Here is a 19,581-nt window from a genome sequence, read left to right on the forward strand (position 1 = left end):
TATGTGACGAACCGGGCTTTCAACTAACTCCAATGTAAACACACCCACGGCGTTATTTCGACGGTCGGAACAAGTGACGTAGCATTAATAGTGTGAGAGTCCATTCAGGGCGGACGGGACGGATGGTGGATAGGTCAAACAAACATAAGACTTTTAACCAGGAGACCGGTGTTCGTGACCTGTGTGACTTATTTTATCACGTCAGTTAGTTACTTATCGGCATCTTCAGTCCACTTGAGTCACATGAGTCGCTAGTCTGTGTAGTTACCGTCAACCGTGACCGTTTCCTGATCCTATCTATATGGTTGTGTAGCCTAACTTCCTGTAAACATGGAAGTTTATTTTGAAAGGACGCTATGCATGTAACGAACACATTTTGACACAACGTCCCTGGTCCTTCCAAAAGTAACGCAAGAGGGGGTATCCCATGCGTCGGTCTCCAATGCCGAGTGGGCACTGACCAAGCGGTGGTATTTGACGAGTTGGAAGTGAGAATGTGTTGTCTCATCAGCATGGACAGAGGCGAAGACGCGCCACGTTGCTTCCATCTGTTGTCTCAGCTTGGCGGAATTCCCCAAAATGGTGATGTCAATGATGACAGGACCCTGCAGTTGACGAAAGGCCAACGCATGTTGAATGCTGGCAGCAGCGTGGTCGGCATTCCCAGTAGATTTAGGATAATTACTACAATGACACCCGGGCCTCAGAGAGCAGAGACAAGGTCATTCTTCAACTGTAGTCATTGTCTTCTCCGCTATACAGCTGTTTTAAAAGCATCGTTGGCATGCTGCTGGCGTCATGTCCTTAGGTAGGCATTTTTTCTTTCGTTTTAAATAAGTCCATCTCAAGTACAGTAGATCTATAATGGCTCATCCTGATCCCGATTCGTTAAGAACATACATACAAATTGCATCGTGCCACCTCCCAAAGAGCCATATTATAGGAAACCGCCTGTGTGAAATAGAGTTTAGCTTACAGTATGCTTGAGTGTATCTGTAACTATGGGCATTTTTAAGTCCCAGCATTGAAATTTGGGAATTTTTGTTAAAATTTGCGGTGCAATGTATATATACACTGTACATATACAGTATGATTACCGATCTTGGCGTAAAAAATAATTATTAAAATAATGTGATTTAATACAATTTATGGAGCATTTTATGGGTCCAAACACCACTTTTCTTCATGTCCCACAACTGTGGTTTCAACGTCAAGATACAGTACGTAAAATGAGCTATTTCAATTATAGTATGACATTATATCAAATGGACTTATTTCATATTACTTTACACTATATTCAAATGATTTATTTGTTTACAAATCATTTATATGATTTTTTTTTCATCTCAATGTGCCTGTCCCACACTTCTGAGTCCTTACCATGACACTGAATACATTTTTTTTCAAAGCCCAAAAAGTCTAGTTTCTATGGAAACAGGGCCTCCCACACATAGATGACCTCTCAAGGTCAAGAATAACAAGGTTAAGATCACCTTTTCTTCTCAAGTATTTATTGTGTCTTCTTACCATACAGCTTAGTTATTGTGTATTTTGTACTACATCCAGAAAAGAACTTATATAATAATACTGTTGAATTCATGTATATTAGATATTAACAGTCAAAGCTAACATAGCGGAGCTTTCCAGCTGCCATTTATCTGCAATATTAGCAAGAATGTTATTTCTGCAACATGTCCTTGTCCATGACATTTGACATTAGAATTGCAATATCTGTCATAAAACATACTTTTATATTTTGTTTGTGTATGAAGACTGACATCTATGGTTACTGTCTAAATCTTTCAGTGAGCAAATCATGAAATCCCCTATTTTTTGAAAATGTTTTTATGTCAGTATTTACAATGACGCACAAAGAAGTTTGAATGCCTTAAAAATATTGTAGAATTAAAAAAAAAGGAAAATGTATAAAACTCACATTATTTCAATGTTGTGGTAAAGACATTAAGTTAGAACAAGTGATGAAAACCGTAAAAAGTAAACAGATTAAAATATTAACCTATATGTAATTGTGTGTACCTGTTTATATGTATTACATACCCTGATGGTTAAAATTTAAATTCATAGAGCTTGATTTTTTTTTTATTTGGGCGAGTCAAAAGTGACCGTAGTTGCAGAAACACCCACTTATGTTTATTAGGATATAGGAGCAGCAATACAGTATTGATGCTCTATAACACTGCCAAAGCATACATATGTGTACAAACACAGCACCTAACTTAATATTGCATACACAATAATAACATAACAAAAACTACATGTATTCCTTTTCTTACTGAGTGGCGTTTCACTTAAGTGGAGAGCAAAGGAGGTTAGGCAATCTTAGGCCTGAGTCATCAACCCCTAATACACACACACACACACACACACACTAATCCTTTGTCCCATATTCATGCCCATCAATAGCTGCTGTCAAATTTTCCTCAGAGGAGAGGTTAGTCACGAATTGTCCCTGACCAATGAGAGAAGGAGTAGGCGTGAGTCACGCTTGTCAGAGGTGAGTGAGTGACAGCTGAGACTGCGGCAAGGTTAACATAAGAACACTGTGCGTGTGTGTTATCACTGCTTGTTTGTGTCTGCCTTATGTAGGTCTTGCTTATTCCTCCCGCTGAGACGCTGCAGAATAATAATAAAACATGTTTTTAGAATACAATTATTCTGCTAACAGAAGAAAATTGGTGCTATGATTGCGAGCCAGGACAACTGCTGGTATTTGGCAATGCATTTTGCAGAATGTACATTCATTAGTGAAATCCACATAAACCTTAAAAGTTCAGCGGATTAGGGGTTGGCAACGAGCGCATATCTTTTCTTTGAGCCGGGGGATTAAAAAAAAACTAATAAATAGAAAAAGGGTAAAGAATGCTATAAGACATTAAATGTTGAAATGACCCCGGCGAGTGTTCTTTCTACCAAAGCCAGTTATGGAATTCGGCTTGCTGTATTCATTGCTTTATTTCAGCATGGAACAAAATCGACAGGCGAGCTCGCTGACAAATGAGACAACGTCGTATTGGGAGCTAATTGTTGTAAAGGAAATACCTACTTAATGGCTGTATTGGCACGCCGCCCTCTTATGAGATGAATAAAATGCATGTTCGCCCCCGAGCCAAAGCCAATTTGGCTCGAATGTCCATGCAGACGGGTCTCACAGGGCCTCCCAGGTTTGTGCAACACTAAGCAAGACCTGCTCCTCTCACATCTCCTTGGTTTTTCTTTGTCTCGCTCTTTCTCCATCTCATATATCTACAGTAAGCATTGTCTATTGGAGGGTTATGAATTAGAGATGAGTTAATACTAAGATGAATGATTGTGATGGTTTATTCAGTGATGGTGCTGCTCCGCTGTCCGCGTATGTGTGTCGGAACGTGTGCTCCGACTTGTCACGAAGTGCGTGCGAGTTCGAAAGTTCAAGCTCGTGCACGGCCAACACACACACACACACACACACACACACACACACACTTTATCCAAAGCGGTGTTCAGAAATGATTAGCGCACTCACTCGGTGTGTCCTTTTTTTTAAAGCATGCAGGTTCTGACAACAGCAAAAGGAAGCAACATCTGGCCTGTCTACAAACTTGACTTTACTCCATCTCCTGCCTTCTACGGACTGCGCTTTGGCCTTTCTCATAACTTATTCAGATGCGAGGGGAAGCCACAAGGAGCACAAGCGCGCGAGTACGCCCGATAAGCGAGCAGACACAACAAGACAAGGCCAGAAGAAGTGGCGCATATAACTGTTAACTATTCATTACGGTGACTAATTAAACATTTACTCCCTTTTTCAAAGCATAGCCCTGAATGCTGGAGCCACGGGGTAGGAGGAGTGGGTGTTGGTTAGAATTACAGATATAATGCCAGAAAATGACTCAAAATGTGAATATAAAACATGTCTTATTGGCTTGAATACCCTCCTTGTCTCGGCTCTCCTGTAAATGAACTGCAGTCTTTTAAAAGCAGTATTCTACAGCTAATAACACTTTCAAACCTCAGCTAAGATAATAAAGTGCAATGTAATATGCCAGACAGGCATTATACATGTGAATCCTGTCTGTATATTTTTTAATTTAACCCTTATGCCTTTTGGCTGTGTTAATGCTTATGGCATACATTTTTGCAAGGATGTGAGTTTTTTTTCTCCAAATTTTGGAAGTTCAACTTCATCCCCTATAATAAGTCTGTAATAAACTGTGTAAACACAATACAGAACACTCAGGGACCTATTTAAACTATCTATAGCGCATGGTCTAAATCATGCATGGCGCAAAGTGCACTTAGGGCGTGTCCAACTCCACTTTTGCTAGTTAAGCGGCGCATAATCTGGGCGCAAAGTAAAAAACGCAATGGGCAAAGGGGTTGTATTTAGTGTCTTAATTAATCATAGGTGTAATTTTGGGCGTAACAAAACGCCGCCATTTAGGGGGGGAGAGGGGCCCGCAAACTTTGAAGTAGCCTACATCTACACTCGCAACACACAGAGGGATGAGGAAAGGAGACGCCACAGAGTGCATGTGTGCATCGTGATCTCTCTCTGATCACGGGCGGTCACGCCAGTGACCGGAGGACTGCTGAGAGCACGCTGCAGGCTGAGCAATACACAATGCCTGAGATGCCTTACCTCATTATATTACATTATATTTTGATTTGTCACCCGCCGCCTGCGTTTTGTGTTTTCCTTAAACATGAATAAAAACATTGTTCTAGCGCCGACACTGTGTTTAACTGAGGAAGAAGGCGCTGCTGCATGTCCCTGTGTATGTGACAAGCAGAGTGTATGCGTGTTGGGAACTCTCCTATGTAGAAGCATCTTAGTATCTGAATAATGCACCTTTTAAATAGCAGGAAAATATTGCACCAGACTTTAGACCAGGATTTTGTTGGTCAATGGCGCAATCGCTTTCTGCGGCCTCAAGATAGCAATGCGCCAACAAAGCGCCTGACCACACCTCACTTTGAGACCTACCAACCCTGGGTGCAAGTACATTTGCTACTTACTCAACGTGGGCGTAAAAATGACAACTGCCTCAGTCTGAAGCAATGACAGTTGTACTGCGCTGCACTGAAATTCTGAAAATGAACGAATATTTGTTAGTTTTTATCAGGACTGAAGTTTGTTAAAAGATTTAACTCAATGAAAGTGGAAAATAATATTAATGTGTATTTCATGGAAGTTTTTGGCGTTTGCATTTTTGTCCTCTAAGGATCAGAGCAACTTTTTTTAAAGTGAGGCACGGGAATAATTCACAGAAATGACTTATCATTGCACTCAAAGTAGGAAAATGGAAGCAGCATGTGTCTGCTTGTTGTCTTGAAAAGCAAGATTATAAAAGTAACATTATGTCTAAGTTTTATGTTTTGGATGTATGTTTTTGGATGACATTATTAAAGACAAGTTAAAAGAGCATAATTTTTTTGATGTGCACAAAATGTTTTCCTTTTTGATTAGTTTTCCAAACTGCTTTTAAAAAACTAAATCCCTCTTCTATATTCCCATGTGTGGACTTTTTCTTGCCACAAGCTCAAACGGTGGTCCTTTGGAGTTCTGCAAGGTAAGTTTAACACAAAAATAGTCCGGCATAATACAAATCTGTTCAAGCTCTTGTGCTTCTTGAAGCATGGCTTTACCTTCATCATCCAGAGCTTTCTGTCCCTGATCAGAAAAAGTCACATTTGTTTCAATTTAGTCCAATATTCATCTCGACTGTTTACTGTATACAAAATTAGCATATAAAATATCACACTGACACTTTGTTATGAAGTAAATTGTGGATGGAACATGGTGTGCACTCACTGAGGAAGGATGTTTTTTAGAGGATGGATCACTCTTACTGGATAGCAATTAAGGCTCAACAGCAACTATTAAAATAAGCCGATATTACTCATAGCTGAAGCAAAGTTTCAAGTCTCTGCCTGTTGAATTACATCAGGGGTGGAAGAAAATACACTTTACTTATACGGTAGTAGATAAAAGTAGACATACCACAAGTCTAGACTTGTGCCAACCCTTAACAATCACGGGACACCTTGTTGAAAAGGTTAGCCGTTTTAAATACTTAGGAACTTATATAGATATTTTTTATAGATAACACTGAATATGTTTTTTAGAAAGCTATGCAGAGGTTACACCTACTCAGGAAGCTGAATGACTTCGGGGTGAGCCAGAATATTCTTGAAATGGTGCACAAGAATCTGAAGATGGACCTCGGAAATGGAGGACCAACTTGTTGATTTGTGGCAACACCACAAGTGTTTATTTAACGTGTCTCCATGACTTCATCCATCCATCCATCCTTTGTGAATATTCAGTACAAAGTAGTGCAAAAACTATCTCGCTAATTCTTCCTTCCTGCCTGCCGTCCGCCATGTTTGTTTACATTAAAGGCACATTTGATCGCGACAGATTTTGCGAGATTTCCTTCTTTTTTTTTTTAGTTGGAACTCTTGTTGTTCATGAAAGGAATCTGTTAGTGTGTGGTCTGCTGTTTTGGCCAAACCGTTGCTCACCACTGACTAAAGGAACAAAACTGTAAGTGCCATTTACTAGTGCCAAGTTTATCGTTTGGATGTGACAAAGGGACAGGAAGGGAATTTTATTGTGAAATGACTTTTATTGTGAAAAGATTCAGTTGTAAATAAACGAGTTACCGGCGGAGCAACACGGTTGTTTTACCGTTGGCATTGGCATTGCTACCGGGACGACTCACAAAACATTGTGATGTCATCCTTGAAATGTGGTTACTGACAGAAAGTAAGTTAAGATGAAGATAAGAAGTATGAAGACTAAAGATAGCCACTACAAAAACTGTTAAATTGAATACAGCATGTTGTTATGTGTTGGGTTTCTCACATTTTCAACATGTTCAGATTTGAAAAATCTTTTAATCTTGTATGTAGTTACTCCTCAGATTTTTATAGTTTACCAAAATTAATGAGTGAACTAATGAGCCTGGAAGAGTTGCAAACAACATTCTGCTTTTAAAAAGAAGTACAGCACCAGTTGGGTCTTCAATGAAAGCAAAACTGATGTGATTTTCAATGGGTTATGCTTAAGATTTTTCTTCACAAGCCATAATACTAGACTATATTTTGTACTTTTCTACCACTGATGTAGCAAAAATCCTTCAATCATAGCGTAAGCAGTATGTTGTGGTTGTATAATGACCTGGTTGACCATGCTTCTGAAAGCAACGGTTCAACCACTTTTTATTGAGTGTGTTGATCCAATACTATACTATACTATATTTGACTTATACGTACATTCATAAGGAATGTAAGTTTCTGAGAATGTGTTTGTCCTTCAAGAACACCCAACGCCGCACGGCAGTATAAGCTTCAAACCTTTATATGATCTCCAACTTCTGAAGCTTTTACTTGAAAACCCGCTCACCACTTTCTGGTGCTTTTCACTCGTCAGATGAAACAGTGTGTACCGAATCAATTAATGCTACGTGAGTCACAATGCGTGACATGTCAAGGCCGTTTTTCCACTGTGTGGGCCCACGTTTCCAAACGATCTTCATTTATAAATGCTGTTCGAGGATATCTTTCACAAGCTCACAAAGTGTTGGTTGCTGCATTCAAGCAAAAATGTAAAGAGCTGTATTGTATGCCGGTGATGTGTTTCAGTAAAAGTGAAGTGAGCTAGAAACAAATTTCATGAATAAATAATATGTAATATTAACTAACACAGCGGGACTACGGTGGCATGCGAGCGGCCCGACATACTGCTTGCACTCCGCTCACCCCTCGTTGGACTGACAGGCTTCTGGTGACACATTACACACACAAGGTTCATTCCCATGCAGAGCCCGCACTGATTGTTTTAAAGAAATCTTGTAAATCATTGTTTTACTGCTTTTCCTCATTAATGATTCATCGAATCAATCTGCTATTATTCATAAATGTTAATTTGTACAACCCTCCGCCAGAAATGGCTTGGAAAACAGTTGATGGCAGCAGTGAGATTGAACTAAAAATGGTAAAGTTACAGTCCCTGAAAACAAAACAACGAGCGGTAACACTTCATTTTACAGGTCCACAAATGTCATGGTAATTAGGTGATAATTAACAAGTAGCCTTTTTGAAATTTATTTGGAATTACTGCCAAATTATCCCAATGTTTACCTCCAAATTTATTGAAAATGACTTTGTTTGGCTTTCTTGACTTGGGTCTTGACTCGGGGCTCTTATTATTATTATTTCATATCATTATTGATATAGCATATATGATATTACTTATCATTAATAAATGATTTACATACATTAATGAATTAACTATTGATAATAATAAACCTAACTGTATTATTGTAAAGTGAAACATTAATACATGAACACACTGATGGGCACTTATACAAATACTAACCCAATGGGCAATGCTACACTGTAGCAATTTAGAATAACTGAAGATTTTTGATCATTAAGCCCATGAGACCGGCAGGATCGCGGGCGATCCTGACCAATTTGACTGTCTTTCAGAGGCTGTAGTAGGTTAAGTTTTAGAGTGTTCTAGAGTGAAGGTACTTCTGAAACTAGAAAACTTAAGTAATCCATTGGTAACAACGACGATGTCATGCTAGCTTGTCGGAAAGGAGGCTAAATAATGCTCCAAAGTTAGGCAAAATTTTGGCGAGGAAAAACTGGCATGGCCATTTTCAAAGGGGTCCCTTGACCTCTTAACTCAAGACATGTGAATGAAAATGGGTTCTATGGGTACCCACGAGTCTCCCCTTTTACAGACATATAACAGTCTTGGAATTACATACATTGGGTATGACTGTAAAGCACAGACTCTTGTGGATCGAATGAGCCCAATTGTATTTATGTGTGATGCTGTTAGTCCCCATAGTAGCCATTTCATTGTAGTGAGATAATCTTTGGAAATTTACTTCATAACTGTATAAAAATACTTCTATTTTAGTTATTACATCTAGGATAACAACAGCCTAATGACACTTTACAGCCACAAACTAGAGACCCAGGGCATTCAGAGGATGGATGGCTTTCCTAGCTAGATTGACAATAAGGGGGTTTCTGAGCAGTTTTTCCAGAACAGAAGTGCTCGCCATCCAATCGCTGAAAAAAGCAATTCTTGCAGAAATCTCCAAATGTCAAACATTTTTTTATACCAAATCACAGCATGTCTTTTCCTATGGTGTTCCTCAAGGTCTTGGTGTCTTACTGTGGTATTTTGGAGGGATTATCGATCATTTTTAAGTGGTAAAAATGGTTACATTTAGCACCAAATCTGTTACAAATGGTACTTATGAGTAACTTATGAGACATAATAGAGCATTGGGATGGCCATCATGTACTTCCATCATAATTATCTAAGCCCTTATACATTTTTACAATTTATTTGATTAATTAATTAGTTCATGTTTATTCTGATTCCTGACTAGAACAACTTGACACACAGTGCTGAGTTCTATCAAATTCATCTTCAGGTTCCCAGCTTTCAGTTGATGTACACCACTTCTATGTGACATCTACTGTTGACCTGCTATCTTCCCCCTAAAGACCCCCTGTCCCCACCCTAGAAAAGACAAAAACGGGTCTGTTCATGTGTGTGTCTCAGAGGGTTAAAGAAATATTCCTACTGATATACCGTGCACACAAATATTGGCCACTTTTAAGTGTTTGCTGATAATATATCGAACAATCTGCACATCGATATCATTTTGAAACCTATACAGTCTTTTAAATCTCAAGCTTTGTCTCCAGATATTTCTCTTTTTCTTTCCCACAGTTAGACAGACAGACTCACTGATTGCTGAGTGGGCTGTTTTCTTTTTTCTTCTCTTGGATCTTTGGGCTGCATAGTTGTCCTGTGGGAACTTAACAGAGGAGATGAACAATGGCTGACCTGCGTTAGATTGAGAGCACACAGCGGGAGGAACAAGCGGAGGTAGAGAAGACACGGGGGAAGAAAAGTTTAGGGTGCTTTCTTTAAAACACGTGTAAACAAGGTGAAGGCAGGTTTAGCAGCCATGCACATGCCTGACATTTGTTTTTCAAAAGGGATGTGAGGCCCAGAAATCCAGCGCGTCACTTTTCCTGATGCATGTGCACCTGTGTCCTTACCGTCGACGCTCGTAAACAATTATTTGGTCTCGCATCACCTCGGCGCATCACTCTGCGTGTAAATAATGGCGCCGCTCATTGAGATGACTGCAGTGAGAGATCAGGCTAATGTTAGCATCTTCACTGGGACCATTTAGCATGCAGCTAATAGCTCCCCTCCGCGGGAGGCCATCAGAGCTCTGTGTCGGCTTGCTCTCCTAATGGCTGTGCTGGAAAACTGGCACACAAGCTCGATATATATCTCATCGGGGAGAAATGAATAGATGAAAACGTACACATAACCCACACACGGAGAAGACACGCGGAAACACTGAGTTTATTTCTTCCAGGGGGGATGTGAATATATGGCAGTTGAGATCCATTAGCTGTAAACATGTAGAATCTGTCTGCGGAACAGAAGGCGTCTCGGTGGGGAGCCTGGTGGAGGTGTAATAGTTTGATGAAGAATATATTCGTGCACGTTTGTCTGTGTGTGTGTGTGTGAACGTGTGCATGCGTCGGAGCGTTCCTCGTTTTCAGCCGGTTTGACACTCTCTTGCAGGGCTTGTTATGGCCTGCAGAAGCGGAGCTATCTCTGTGGGGGCGAAAAACTGTAAAGGTCCCATTAAGTGTGCTGGGCACCACAGCAGGCATCCAAACATCTGTGACCTTTGTATAAAACAAACAAGGAAAGCTTGTGGAGAAAGAGTTAGAAATTACATTCCGACCGTCCTTCCCCTCTCCACGAAAGAAGACAAAGGTGAATCTAGCTGTAAAAAAAAAAACTTGGAAAAGGTTGAGTCAGGTCATTTCGACCAGGGAGAAGCCGACAGCAGTCCAAAAAAAAAAAGTTCTTCAGAACTAAGTCCTTGTTGGACAACACTAAAATATTGGACGAAATGGTGATGGAAAAGCTATTGAAGTTAATTAAATCTGCCCTTTCACAAATTTGATTCATTCGTCCTAACAGGCACCGTCAGTGTACGGTTATCGGTCTGCAAACTAGAGGTGTGGAAACGCATTCTTTTTGATTCTTTGATTATTTTTGAACTGTCCCCCAGACGGGAATCAATTCAGAACCGCTTCATTTGACTCGCCATTGTGAGAACGAGAGTTTTGTGGGCAACAGCACTTTAGGCTATACCCTCAAAGGCACACTTGAAAGGGCGTGTTGAGAGCGGAGTTACACACGAGTCAGCAGGCCTGGAGCGTATTTCTATGCACGTCTCAGCAGCACATCCCCCCCACCCCTCCCCCCGGCTCCGATATCTCCCACCTGGATCACAAATTCCAGGAGTGTGTCAACACAAGCAGTAAACATTGCAGCACACAAACCCGGGTCAGCAGTCCACAAGGAGTGCAGAAATAAAATGATCACTAATACTGACACCAATGCAGTCACATATTCTTTAAAGGGTGAGAAATTATTAGTGTTTATAAAATTAATTATATTGAATTTCTATTATGAAAACTGTATGTAAGTTTTTACATGTATAAAGGCTGTCATTCGATTAAAATATTTAATTGTGATTAATCACATGATTGTCCATAGTTAATCAAAATGAATCACAAATTAATCTCATATCTTTTATTTGTTCAAAACGTATCTTAAAGGGAGATTTGTCTTGTATTTAATACTCTTATCAACATGGGAGTGGGCAAAAATGTTTGCTTTATGCAAATGTATGTATATGTTTATTACTGTTAATGAATTAACAACACAAAACAATGACAAATAATGTCCAGAAACCCTCACAGGTACTAAATTTAGCATAACAAATATGCTCAAACCATAACACGGAAAATTCAAGCCCAACAGGCAACAACAGCTGTCAGTGTGTCAGTGTGCTGACTTGACTATGACTTGTCCCAAACTGCATGTGATTATCATAAAGTGGGCATGTCTGTAAAGGGGAGACTCGTGGGTACCCATAGAACCTATTTTCATTCACATACAGTATCTTGAGGTCGGAGGTCAAGGGACCCCTTTGAAAATGGCCATGACAGTTTTTCCTCGCCAAAATTTAGCGCATGTTTGGAGCGTTATTTATCCTCCTTCGCAATATGCTACCATAACCACCAGTAGTACCAATGGATTTTTTCAGGCTTTCTAGTTTCCTATGATGCCACTATCCTCACTCTAGCTTTGAAACTGAACCCGCTACAACCTCCGAAAGATCGATTAATGCTTTACAGAAATTGTAACCTCTATCATCCTTCAGACTGCTTTTAATGTGAAGAACGCCGGCTGTTTTTTTCCGGAAAAATCCAACGGATGTGATGTCATGCGAGCTCGCGAGTGACTTTATTTTCATGTCTGCTACAAGGCCAACAGTGTGCAATGATAGCTAATGTTCGGTTAGAAATGTCATCCGCTAACGCCAACAAACGACCAGCCCCCACCACAACTCAGACTCCAACACAATCTCCAAAGAAGCACAAAAAAAAACAAAGTTATAGCTAGTAAAGCCCGTCTTCCAAAACAAGAATGTGACCAATGATGGGGGGAAAACTGGGATCAACAGTGGCTGGAACTTCGATTCATGGAGAGACCTTCGTTTGGTTTTGGGTATCAAAACGGACACCAAGCTGGCAAATTTCTTATTGGACAGGTAAGCTAACATTGCTGCCAAGCATGTGAAATATATAGTGATATTGTTTTAGCTGTCAATCACGTTCAGTCTCGTGTCAGTTGCCTCACTGTTTTGACCGATGATCGCTCGTGTCTATGTAGTGCGAGCACGAACAATGGCCACAGGTGTCACTGTTAACAAGCAATTTATGATTCTTACATTTAGTTCCTTTAACAATTATTTAAAGTAATACAGCCAATTAATTATATTGGACAAAAGTAAAGCTTTCAAGCTGAAATAAATGAATCCAGTTATTTTCACTTCAGTTATGAAAAAAACAAAATAACTAATGTGCGTTGTTTTTGGTAGAAGAATGCAGCTGTTTTCAGCTGAAAAGCTCTAAACACTGTACACTACCTAACAGTAAACAGACACAGTTACCGCAACTGTCAAACACGATTAACTATAGACAATCATGAAATTAATCGGGATTTAATATTTTGATCAATTGACAACCCTAATATTTATTTGGAAGCGCAAATCACCTACTGAATTCACTTTGGTTATGTACCCTCACATTTTGACTACGTAATGGACCATTATAACTGACCTATAGACTCTTTGACTCACTTATTTACAGCCTCTATGTGATCATCTGACCACGGTCACTTGCCCTGCTGGACCCTCACTAATATTCTGGCACATCCTCAGATCTCAGCAAACAAATTGATGATTAAAATGTTATCACAGCCCATTTGGTATGATGGCCAAAAACTGAAAAAAAATATGACATAACCCAGGCTGTTGAAAAATAGGACTTTTCTTTGAAGGTAATCTCGGGGCTTGGCAGGAGAGCGGCGGCTGTGTTCAGCGCTGCCTCAATCATGCCATCAAGCAGATGACTTGGTAAATGGAGGCGGGCCAGCAGGATAAAAAACGACGGCATTGACATTCTTGGCTGTACACAGAAGTGCCTGTTTGTGTGTTAGAATATGAATCAAAAGGAGAGAAACATATGCAGGTGCATGCTTGTGTGTGTGTGTGTGTGTGTGTGTGTGTGAGCGCCGCAGTGAATGGAGGGATGTAATTCAAGTGTATTTATGTGTGTTCAAGTGTGCGTGTGCTGCATGAGAGGATGAGGTAAGTAAGTTGTTTCAAGCACATTAGCCAGTCAGTAATTTGGGTTGATTTCAAGTATGAGCCATTTAGTGCCAATCAATTCAGCTGAGAGCTTTTCATGTCCTCCTGCAAGAGTGGTGTGTGTGTGTGTGTGTGGGAGAGAGAGAGAGAGAGAGAGTAGGGTTTTTTACCTTTGCATTTGAATGATCTTTTTTTATTGTTTTGGCTACAAATTAAACTTTTCTAATGGAAATCCTACCTAATGTGATTCTTGGATAACCTGTACAGTCGGTATTTAAACGTGTGCACCTGAAATCACCATCTTTAATATTAAATGATGGAGGCAGCCGACTGTAGAATTATCTGCCAAAACATAATTTTACCCCCGTCACCAGCTTCACTCAGCTTCTCCTACTTCTACACATCATGACTTCATTTAATGAGCTCTCACTTTGCCACGGGATGCTCAGTGGACGAGGAGAGCGGGAGCATAGGGGGCCAGTCTGTGAAATCTGTGACATTTTGCAGACTACAACATCTCTGATTGTTAAGGTTTGAAAGGCAGAAAATGAAAAAAAAAAAACATCCCAGTAGTTCTTAAGGGCTTCTTCCGCAGTAAATACATCTATTTGTAATCAATGTTGTGCACATTACGGCCACATAGTTTGTTGATAAAATGGCATAAATAACAGAATAATGTGTAAAAGCTTCACTTCACCCTTCAGTGCACTTATTTTGGGATGTTGTGCAGACATCATTACACTCAATCTGAGCATGGATTTGATTGATTTTTGCCGTACGGACAACAGCAGCGCTGGGCTTTTTGGCTGCCAGCATTTCAAAACACCACCAAAACATCCACTTTATTCTGTATGCTCGGCTCCTGACTAATGCGTTATTGCCTTTTCTCATAAAGAGTTTCGCTACACAGAGAGAGAAAGGGCGGCATGATGTGGACTTTTTCAACCCAGTCACCGTGTTTTGCATCAGAGTTGCTTGGGGACATGTACGTGGCGATACTTTCATTTCGCTCCGACTCCAGTTACATGTACAAACAAAAAGGTGCAATATGTAAGATATGGCCAGAAGTTTTGTTTAAAACATTAAATCAAATGAAGTAAGATTATCAACATAATGTGAAGAGGATATAGTGTTTGGTCAGTGTCCCTCGGCATCAGAGACCAACGCACGGGGTGTCCCTCTTGTGTTACTTTTGGACAGACCAGGGACGGCGTGTCATTATATGCTTGTTAAATGCATAGTGTCTTTTCAAAATCAACTTACATTTACACAGGAATTTAGGTTTAGGCAACACAACCACTTAGGTAGGGTTAGGAAACGGTCGTGGTTGACGTTAACTTTACTGACTAACTGAGTTACTCACGTGAGTCACGGGACTAACTTGTCAAAATAAGTCAACGTTACTTTTAGTTTCACACAGGACACGAACAGCAGTTTCCTGGTTGAAAATGTTGTGTTTGTTTGACCCGTCCACCAACCAACACAAGGATTTCATCCAGGAGACTGCTGTTCACAATGTTAAGTGTCATTTTAACTGTACAAACGCAGTAGTTTTAAGACCAGCCATGTCGTTTTTTTCCTGTTGCCTCATCCTAAAGTGACGCCAAGATTAGTCAAGAAAAGTGACGCCAAGGGTAGTGAAGCCAAGGGGCGGTATGTGACAAGTTGGGATGAGAAGGTGTTGTGTAGGGAGTGTTGAGCTCATGCTCGTCACAGCCCTTTGCTCGTGGGACAACACAGTCTCACAGCAGTTTGTGAAATAGTCACGAAATTGTATCTATTTGATTTGTGTATATAGACACAAATCTCCCTTACGAATGTCCAGCAACACGTGACGGACGTGTCAATTTCCGCTCCAGTCTTTTCAAAAATAAAACTATTCAGTCAGGCTTAGGTAAAGATCGACTTGGTTAGGATTAGGCAAGAAAACTACTTAGTTAGGTTTAGGAAAAGATCCCAGTTTGGGTTTAAATAACACCGGAAGTGGCTTAACGGAAGTACAGAAGTTACGTGACAAACAAAACAGCGTTGACTTCTGGTTTCACACGGGACACGAACGCCGGGCGAAAGTCTGGTATATTTTTTTACCCACCCATCCACCCCTACCTCCTCTCTACGCAGTGTTTGCCACTATTTATATTTCCTGGTTCACAATTTCATTAATTACACACCAATTGACTTTGTGGGATGTACACAAATTATAGTGCACTACTTTTTGTAGGTATAGCTACGGACAGTGTATGAGACCAGCCTGATATATTATACAAAAATCCCATCAGTGCATTTGACCGCCACCACAATCAGCAGCAAATCCTGTTCATCCCAGTATGCCTCCCTTGTTCTTCTTTTTGCCCCACAGTTATTTGTCTTTGATTGATGTGTGCTTTTTCTTGTCATTTCTCCAGGGGTTGTGAAGCTGTTATGACCAACATCATTTACTTCTCATGAGATAAAGGAGCTTTTGTTTAGTTGTTAGCAGCAGGTTCTCCCTCCGGGCACTTCTTGTAGTAAATAAATGCGGTCTGCATGAAGGTAGCACTGGGTAACTTAAAAAAACACACATCTGCAAACCATGACTCTCCATGACGTTAAAAACTAACCGCAGTGGCTGGGTAAATACCTTACAATAGTTTTAATGAAGTACTTGCAGTGATCCAGATCAGCACTGTCTGAAAAATAAAGTAAAAAATATGGGACCACACACTTCATTTTTCTTGAAAATGAAACAACACTTGCCACGTCTTTAGAACTGAAATTGCCTTTGTTGACTTTTTAGATCAATAGAGTTTCCCACAGATATTTCAGCACAGTCAGAGAAGCACTTCTGCATTCAGCCAGGGTGGCTGCTGCAAATGATGGCTGATCGCTGAAGACTGGAGACAGGGTGACTAATTAGTAGGAAGTTGAAAAGTTCAGTGCAAACTGCATGTAAAGGGACTATTAGGGAGGGCTAAGGGAAAAAATGTGAGCCATTTATACAGTCTCAACTCCCTTTTACCTGAGTTAAAGATTTTCTACATTCCCTGAATAACTCCTAACAGTCCATAGAGAAGAGAGAAGTGAAGTGAAGGTAATCACCACAGAGTGATGTGCAAAGAGTCGGAGCACGCTATGTAGTGGATCATGAACTAACTGTCTTGGTGCGGTTCATTTTAAGTGAACCCCACCGAGTGAAGTGAAGCTACATGTAAAAACTAGGAGCTGTCGAAGTTAATGTGATAATAACATTATGCATTACATTTTCTGTAATGTGTTAATGCAACTTTCAATTTAAAGGTTGTAGCGGGCTCAGTTTTAAAGCTAGAGTGAAGATACTGGAATCGTATGAAACCAGAAAACCTAAGGAATATCACTGGTACCAACCAATTGGTACCATGTCAAACTAGCTTGTTGCAAAGAAGGCCAAATAATGCTCCAAACTCAAGCTAAATTTTGGTGAGGAAAAACTGGCATGGCCATTTTCAAAGGGGTCCCTTGACCTCTGACCTCAAGATATGTCAATGAAAAATGGGTTCTATGGGTACCCACGAGTCTCCCCTTTACAGACATGCCCACTTTATGATGATCACATGCAGTTTTGGGGCAAGTCATAGTCAAGTCAGCACACTGACACACTGACAGCTGTTGTTGTCTGTTGGGCTGCAGTTTGCCATGTTATGATTTGAGCATATTTCTTTTATGCTAAATGCAGTACCTGTGAGGGTTTCTGGACAGTTTTGGTCATTGTTCTATGTTGTTAATTAATTTCCAATAATAAAGCAAGCATATTTGCCCACTCCCACATTGATAAGAGTATCATACTTGACAAATCTCCCTTTGAGGTACATTTTGAACAGATAAAAAATAGGGCTGTCAATCGATTAAAATATTGAATTGCGAGTAATAGCATGATTGTCAATAGGTAATCATGGTTAGTCGCTAATTAATCGCACATTCTTTATTTGTTCAAAATGTACCTGGAAGGAACATAATCATTTTAGAATCCATCATGTCCTAGTAACAAGCTAGTATGACGTGGTTGGTTCCAATGGATTCCTTAGGCTTTCTATTTTCATATGATGCTTTAGCTTTAAACCTATGCTCACTACAACCTAAAAATCACAAGTTGCATTAATGCGTTAAAGAAATTAGTGGCGTTAAAACAAATTTGCGAAAACACCTTTGACAGCCCTAATAAGAACACAACATAAAACTGCATTGTGAGGTCCAGACATATTTTCCTCTTCGTTAAATATCAAATGTTCCCTGCTAGGCTCCTGACAGAATGCATTACATTTCACTGTGGTGATATAAAACAATAAACCTTATCGGTATACCAGAGGACTTAACTGATCATTTTTCTATTAGCCTGGTCCTTGTCTAATTAAACTTTAAAAGCTCTGAACTGGTACAGTGGAGTGTTTTAAATGAGCCTCAGGTGGTCTTAGCTAAGGAGGATGTCAATCATTACGTTCCAATAGAGCAAAGTTCAGGATGCGGTCACGGCATCAGGGGTAGGGAAATCCTCAGCTGTTTGTGTGTGTTTGTGTGTGTGTGTGTGTGTGCGTGTGTGTGTGGTTAATGCGTTTGTGTTTATGGGTGACTCAAACTGTACTTCTGTGCGACTGTGTGCCTGGCTGGTAAGAAGAACTAATTTTCCGCTCCACTTGTTCACCGGCTTCCTTCAATTAAGGCAGGGGTCGGTGAGAGGGCTCCACTCTGACATCAATTCTGACCGAGCGGGCAGGAGGCCACCGCTGCACCAGGAAGCAACTTATCTTGTTTGTGTGCGCCTGATTGTGTGACTGTGGTGTCTTATGTGTGTGTGTTGGGCGACGAGTTTGCGGATGATGATTTATCGGATACAGCACAGCTCAGATATAACAAACTTGTGATACAAGTTTGAGATGAGGCTTTGATGCCACCGTTGCACGGGAGGAGAGGTGAGGAAGAGACTAATGTGGGTCAAACTTTCCTTTTGATATACACTGCACATATATTAAACAAGATGTAAACTACTTTAATTGAAAGACCTTTCATTAAATCAAAATATACTGTAATCACCTCAGAGGCTGGGGTTGTTAAATGGATATAAGGGTTATATTTATGTAAATCTATGTATAAGTTCCTAGAAGTGTGTGACTTAACTTTTTTTTTTTAAGATCTAGTGTTAAAATGGTTAACAAAAAAATCGCAATAAATCACAATGTCTAGTACCGAAACTTGTAGAATCGCAATACTTAAAAATAGCAATAGTTATTGAATCGACACCCAAGTATCGTGATAGTATCAAATTGGAAGATAGGTGTATCGTCCCAGCCCTGCTGAATAATGTTTATAGATGCATTAGAAATTATTTATTAACCATTTAACAAGGGATAATGTATTGTTGTGGTCATTGTGGTGAAAAGAAACCTGACAGGGCGATGTTGCACCCCAACGCTAATCTTATTACATGGCTACTTAATGAAGAAATCAATAACATGACACATAAACAGTCCGTCAGAGACCGACATCAGAACTGTGCGATAACAACGGTCTGCTATAAAGAAATTACAGATCGTACAGACCAATCGGAATTGAGTATTCAACACAGCCGTGTAATAAGATATAATAATCATCAGTTGCAACTTTATAATAGTCACCCAAATAATGTTTATAGATGGTTTACAAACCGATTATTAACCATTAACAAAGTGGTTTGTAGTTTTACAAAAAAAATCTTAAAGATTTACAAATGATTTCCAATTATTAACAAATACTTATATATATATATATATATACATATATATATATATAGTATATAAAA

General features: G+C 39.9%; 1 long non-coding RNA gene across 1 annotated transcript; it reads right to left on the bottom strand.

Annotated features, from left to right (window-relative positions):
- Window positions 1-382: 382 nt before the first annotated feature.
- On the bottom strand, window positions 383-15,904 carry LOC119485576. Its single transcript, XR_005206308.1, has 3 exons — window positions 15,894-15,904; window positions 5,004-5,008; window positions 383-503 (listed from the first exon to the last, which is right to left on the bottom strand). It is a non-coding gene; the product is annotated as an uncharacterized LOC119485576 (long non-coding RNA).
- Window positions 15,905-19,581: the final 3,677 nt, after the last annotated feature.

Source organism: Sebastes umbrosus, chromosome 3, assembly GCF_015220745.1.
Source record: "Sebastes umbrosus isolate fSebUmb1 chromosome 3, fSebUmb1.pri, whole genome shotgun sequence".
Lineage (NCBI taxonomy): Eukaryota > Metazoa > Chordata > Actinopteri > Perciformes > Sebastidae > Sebastes > Sebastes umbrosus.